This window comes from Triticum dicoccoides, chromosome 7B (genome assembly GCF_002162155.2).
Source record: "Triticum dicoccoides isolate Atlit2015 ecotype Zavitan chromosome 7B, WEW_v2.0, whole genome shotgun sequence".
NCBI classification, from domain to species: domain Eukaryota; kingdom Viridiplantae; phylum Streptophyta; class Magnoliopsida; order Poales; family Poaceae; genus Triticum; species Triticum dicoccoides.
This window is the reverse complement of record NC_041393.1, coordinates 532,695,614-532,702,101: the sequence shown is the minus strand read 5'-3', so window position 1 is coordinate 532,702,101 and position 6,488 is coordinate 532,695,614.

The following is a 6,488-nucleotide window of genomic DNA, read 5'->3' as shown; positions in this document are numbered from 1 at the left end:
ATATTTCCTTGGCCGTACTTGTGAACTTTGCAATGAAAGTGGTCATTTACATCTCCGATGCAAGTTGTTTCATGATCGAATCATGTCCGAAAATTGTGATGATTTCATTTCCCTTGCACATTATAATGAACTTAGTTTGCTTATGCGTTATGAAGAAATGAAACATTTAACTAAATTTCTTCCAGAATTTGCCCGTTATAACCTTCCTGGTTTCGACCTAGAGATGATTTATATGTTTTGTGCGGTGAATTGCATTGAAAATCCTTATACTGCCAATTACCTAAAGAAAAGAAAGCAAATAGAAGATGAAGAGAATACTAATGAAAGGGAAGAGACTTCCCAATATCCTCCTATTATTTCTTATGATGAATCAGGTAACTAGGAGGAGCTTTCTATTCAACCAATCTCATCTATAAAGAGCTCAAAGAAGAAGGTTGAACCCACACATAATGTGTAGAAGAAAAAGAAAAGAAGGAGCAACAAAGGTAAAAAAGTATCCCTCCCAAATGATGTTGCTCCTACTACTCATTGTGATGATTTCTACACTATTGGTGCTATCCATACTATTAATGATGAGAGTGATTATGCTTATGATATGAAAGGGCCAAAGATTGGGGAAGCTATGTTTGGTGAGGATGGCATATTTGAGAAAATATTTGCTGAAATTAATGTTTGTCCCAAGCTTGGGGATTCTATGTCTAATGAAGATGATATTTTTAGCATCCCATGTTTTGATACGCAAAGTTGTTATGAAGATAGCATGCCTCTTACCTATGATGATTATATTGATGAAAGTGGGTTTGGAAGAGTGTCAACTTTAGGAAGTAGTGATCCCACTATTTTGGAGGGTGTTGAATCTTATTGTGATGAATATGAAAGTGGATTTGGAAGAGTGTCAACTTTATTTAGTGATGATTCCACTATCTTGGAAGAGGTTTCAATCGATTATGATGAGAACGAAGTTGCTACTTATGATGATTATTGTGATGAAACTTATGCTATAAAAAGTAGTGATGATTATATTTATAAAACTTGTCATGATTATTATTACACTTTTTTGAACATTACTCTTTTAATGTGGAAACAATTTATAGTATTCAAGTCTCTTATGATACTCCCACTATTCCGAATAAGAAGAATTTTCCTTATGTGGAGAGTAGTAAATTTTCTATGCTTGTAGATCATGAAAAGAATGCTTTAGGTGATGTTTATATTGTTGAATTCATTCATGATGCTACTGAAAATTATTATGGGGGAGGAACATATGCTTGTAGGAATTACAATAATGTCAAGTTTCCTCTCTATGTGATTAAAGTCTTGAAGTTATGCTTGTTTTACCTTCCTATGCTAGTTGATTATTGTTCCCATAAGTTGTTTGCTCACAAAATCCCTATGCATAGGAAGAGGGTTAGACTTAAATGTGCTAGTCATATGCTTCATGATGCTCTCATTATGTTTCAATTCTTATCTTTTATGTGAGCATCATTGTTATCATCATGCCTAGCTAGAAAGGCATTAAAGAAAAGCGCTTGTTGGGAGACAACCCAATATTTACCCTTACTGTTTTTGTGTGTTCACATGATTATGCTACTATAGTAATCATGTTTTATAGCTTTTGTTTCAATAAAGTGCCAAGTAAGACCTTTAGGATAGCTTACGGTGATAGTTGTGGTAACCCTGCTGAGAATCAGAAACTTTTGCACCCAGTAAATTAGTTTTTTTAATTCACAGAAACGTGCTTATGATCTGATTATTTTTGCTTTGGATTGGTACACAAATTTCTTAGGACTTCCTAATTTGGTTGGATTTTTGGAGTTCCATAAGTATACGTTTGATACAGATTACTACAGACTGTTCTGTTTTTGACAGATTCTGTTTTCTATGTGTTGTTTGCTTATTTTGATGAATCTATGAGTAGTATCGGCGGGTATGAACCATATATAAGTTGGAATACAGTAGATATTACATCAATATGAATTTAGAATGAGTTCATTCAGTACCTAAGTGGTGATTTTATTTTCTTATACTAACGGAGCTTACGAGTTTTCTGTTGAGTTTTGTGTTGTGAAGTTTTCAAGTTTTGGGTAAAGATTCAATGGACTATGGAATAAGGAGTGGCAAGAGCCTAAGCTTGGGGATTCTCAAGGCACCCCAAGGGAAATATTCAAGGATGGACAAGAGCCTAAGCTTGGGGATGCCCCGGATGGCATCCCCTCTTTCGTCTTCATTCAATGGTAACTTTACTTGGAGCTATATTTTTACTCACCACAAGATATGTGTTTTGTTTGGAGCGTCATTTTATTTTTTTAGCATTTGCTTGCTGTTATTTATAATAATGTTTTGCATCTTTGTTTTCAATAAAAGTTTCAAGGATAGCCTTTGCCATGCTTATTTTGCTAGTATACATGTTGCTGTTTGAAAACAGAAAGTTTACCGCTGTTGCGGAAATTCCCTAGAAAATTCAGAGAATGGTATAATGTTGAAACTTTTTGCATATTGAGCTATGATAAATCTTCTACAGCGTAGTATTTGTTTCATAAATTTTGGAGTTAGGTAACTAGGATGAATCTTACATTCTTTACAGACTATACTGTTTTGGAAGATTGCTGTTATGTTTGCATTGTTTGCATATGTTTGCTTGTTTAATGATTATATTTGAGGATAGGAGTATTAAATATGTAGATGCATTTAGTATGCAATGTTGAATAATAATTTTACTAATTTGTTATAGTAGAAAATGATAAGGTTTTGCATTGGTTTATACTAACCTATCTCACGAGTTGTTGTTGAGTTTGGTGTGGATGAAGCTTTTGATAAAAAGAGAAACCATGATATGAGAGGAATTAAGAAGACACAAAAGTTCAAGCTTGGGGATGCCCAAGGCACCCCAAGATAATATTCCAAGAAGTCTCAAGCATCTAAGCTTGGGGATGCCCCATTACGCGTCCCACCTTTCTTCTTCAACAATTATCGGTTAGTATCGGTTGAACCTAAGTTTTTGCTTCTTCACATGAGTTGTGCTATCCTTGCAATGTCATTTTATTTTGTTCTGCTTGCTGTTTGAATACAATACCAAGATCTGAAAATTTTAAATGAGAGAGAGTCTTCACATAGTTACATAATTATTTAGCTACTCATTGATCTTCACTTATATCTTTTTGGAGTATGTCGTGGAATTGTCACGTCAGATGTCCTCGTGAAAGGACTTAGTTGTGGAGCCATTGCAACTAGGAAGCTTGAAGGGGTTAATCGGAACAAAGGACACGAGAGGGTTTATACTAGTTCGGCCCCTTACGATGAAGGTAAGGCATACGTCTAGTTGGGTTGGTATTGATGTTTCGATGACCAGGGAGCGAGATACGATATGCCCGGTCTCGATGAGTTGTTTGCCCTAAGCCGCCAGCAGGTCGTCCCCTTATATACACGGGTTGACGCCCTGTGGCCTACAGAGTCCCGGCCGGCTTATAATAGTTTCTGGCTCAGTGACTAGTTGAAACTACCTTATGATACAAGTCATACTATTATGGCGGTTTACTACAACGGGCCTTAAGTCGCCTATGGGCTTTAAGCCCTCTTATGAACTGTAATCTTCATGCTTTGGTCTTGGGCCTTCTCTCTAGTAGTCTTCTTTATGTAACCCAGCCCCTCCTGGGCGGCTTACTCAAATAGTTATATCCCCAACATTAGGCCCCAGATTGATTTGAACCTGTTCATGTCAATCTTAAAATACCTCATGGAACTATCCTTAGTCCTTTGTCTTGCATGAAGGTTTTAACCCGCCGTGACGTCATCATCTGGATCCGGGTTAAGTCTTCATGATGTCATCTTCAATAAAACTTATTTTTACTCCGTCGTATCTTCCAACGGATCTTTGCCTTTACTGACCATCCCGAGAATCGAGGCGTCGGGGCCGCTGGATAATGATGCTTTGGTCTCCTCGTTTTCCGCGCCATCTCGGTCGGTCTTCCTTTATAAATAGAGCGAGCTAGGTCTTTCATTCCTCCTCCTCTCAGTCGTCCTCTCGAGCTTCGCCGCTGCCGCCGTCCAACCCCTCGTCTTCACCGACTCGAGCCGCTGCATCAACCCGACTCTGACCAGAGATCGACGGCGAACCTCCGCAACTCGTCCGCTTCCATGAGTTCTTCTTCTTCCCTTAGATCTCCATTGAGACTTTGTCGAGTTCGTCGGCGTTCATCACCGCCCGACACAAACCCTCACTAGTTCTTACCCCCAATGCCCTGTTCAGATCGTAAAAAATACGTAGAACTGTTGCGGTACTTGTTTGTGTTAATCTTGCATAGAAATAGATCTCATTTCCCTTGTTTGGAAAACCTCTTCGAGTGTATGAACTGCTCTGCCCTATTTATAGGTCTAGAAAATTTTCCTATCAGAGCAATATTTTGATCCTGATGAGTAACTGTCATCTGTGAAACTTGTTTTTATCACCCGAAAAACTTCTTTCTGGTAAATGCTTAAACACAACTGTCGAGGTGTCCGATTTAAATAAATGACACAGAACCTTAGTTGCTCCTCATGACCTGAAGAATTTTGAACTGCGCTTGTTACCTGTAGCGGCTTTAAATATTGTTGCACAGTCATCCTTATATCATTAGGCCCCTCATTAAGCCGCCACCTTGAATAATTGAGGATTTTTCTCCCGGGTTAAAATTGAACCGGATCTTCTTATTTTATCATAGGCCAACTGTTGTCATGGCTCCTAAGGCGGCCAAGGCCCCTGTAACCTGCAATTGGGTCCCATCCATAGTTACCAAGAGTAAACTGGCTGAGTTCGTGAAATCTGGCCACCTGCCAAAAAAGGAGGTCATGTCTTATCGTGTCCCCGACCCGTCTGAAGAAAAGCCTCATCCTAAAGAAGGGGAGGTGATAGTTTTTACGAATCACATGAGCCGGGGATTTGCTCCTCCCGATTCAAAATTCTTCAGGGAGGTTTTGAATTTCTTTGATCTTAGACCTCAAGACATTGGACCCAACTCCGTGTCAAATATTTGCAATTTCCAAGTCTTCTGCGAGGTGTACCTGGGAGAAGAGCCAAGTCTGCTACTGTTCAGGGAACTTTTCTACATGAACCGGCAAAATGAACGTGCCAATGGGCCGAGTCTTGAGCTTGGCGGCATCTCAATCCAGCGATGGAGAGATTCCCTTTTTCCTTATGCTGAGCTGCCGAGTCACCCAAAATCTTGGAACCAAACGTGGTTCTACTGTCAGGACACTTCTCTGACTGATGAGAAGCCTCTGCCCGGCTTTCGTGCCCTGCGCCTTGAATCCAACCATCTGCTACCAGATAAGCTGACAGCCCTTGAACGTCCGCCTCTCAACCCGACCATCAAGAAGATCAAAGCTCTATTGGGAAATGGCTTAAACGGCGTCGATTTGGTCCGAGTCTGGGTCACCTGGCGAGTGCTTCCATTAAGCCGTTGTTCCGGCTTAATGTGTACTTATACAGGAGAAAAGGATGACCCGTGACGCCATAGCCCTGACGACTTACCAGATGAGGTGGTGGATGCCACGACCCAATCGCTGCTGAAGGAGGGCACTGTGACGAGCAACGCCTTTGGCTTACTTCCCTTTTGCAAGAATAACCCGGCCCCTGCTGTAAGTTATCAATCGTTATAAATACTTTTTGCTATGTTATACCTTTTTTGATACTCATAATTCCTTATCCTTTTCCACAGGCCAATGATAACTTCTGGAAGGCCCAATATGACCATGAGGCTGCCAAACAAGCCAGGACGACCAAGAAAGCCAAAAGGAAAGCCGCCAAGACGGGAACCTCGAAGAAAAAGAGACCCAGCGCCTCCGACTTACTCATATTAGAGGATAGTTCTTCGGATGATGAAGTGGTAATCTTTAAATTTTTGTTTTATTTCCCTTCTCATTATCTGTCTGACATTCTATCCCTTTTAGGAGGATACGGGAAACAGTCGAGCAGCCAATGAAGAGGTAACTATAATCTCCTATGACTCAGAGCCTTTGTAAAGCAAAAGATCCGAAGGGTGACCCGGAAAGTAAGATTTTCACATGCTCTTTCTTATCAACATCCTCAATTTCTTTTGAAGCAACAACAGCTTGAGAACCGGAGGCAGACCCGGAACAACAAGGATGCAGAACTCTCCTTCGGCTTACCTCACGTAACCAGGAAGCGTCGGACTGAGGTTATCTCCGATTTACGTTCTATTTTACCTTTAGCGGGCTTAATTCATCATCCTCTTAATTCGTCTGACTCCAATTATCAGGATACCTCTCCTTCTTCCGGTGAATCCATGCAGTCAAACATGTCGGCTTTCAAAACTGCTCCTGGGTAATGTAACCTTATGCACTTTTTACGTTACCCATGCTTGTGTATTCATCCTTTTGCTTTTTATTAACAGCATGCAAGTGAAGCCCAGTAAACGGGCAAAGAATAATAAGCCGTCCGAAGAATCGGTCGTGGCTGAACCGGTGATTAATGCGTCTGCTCCAGACAGCTC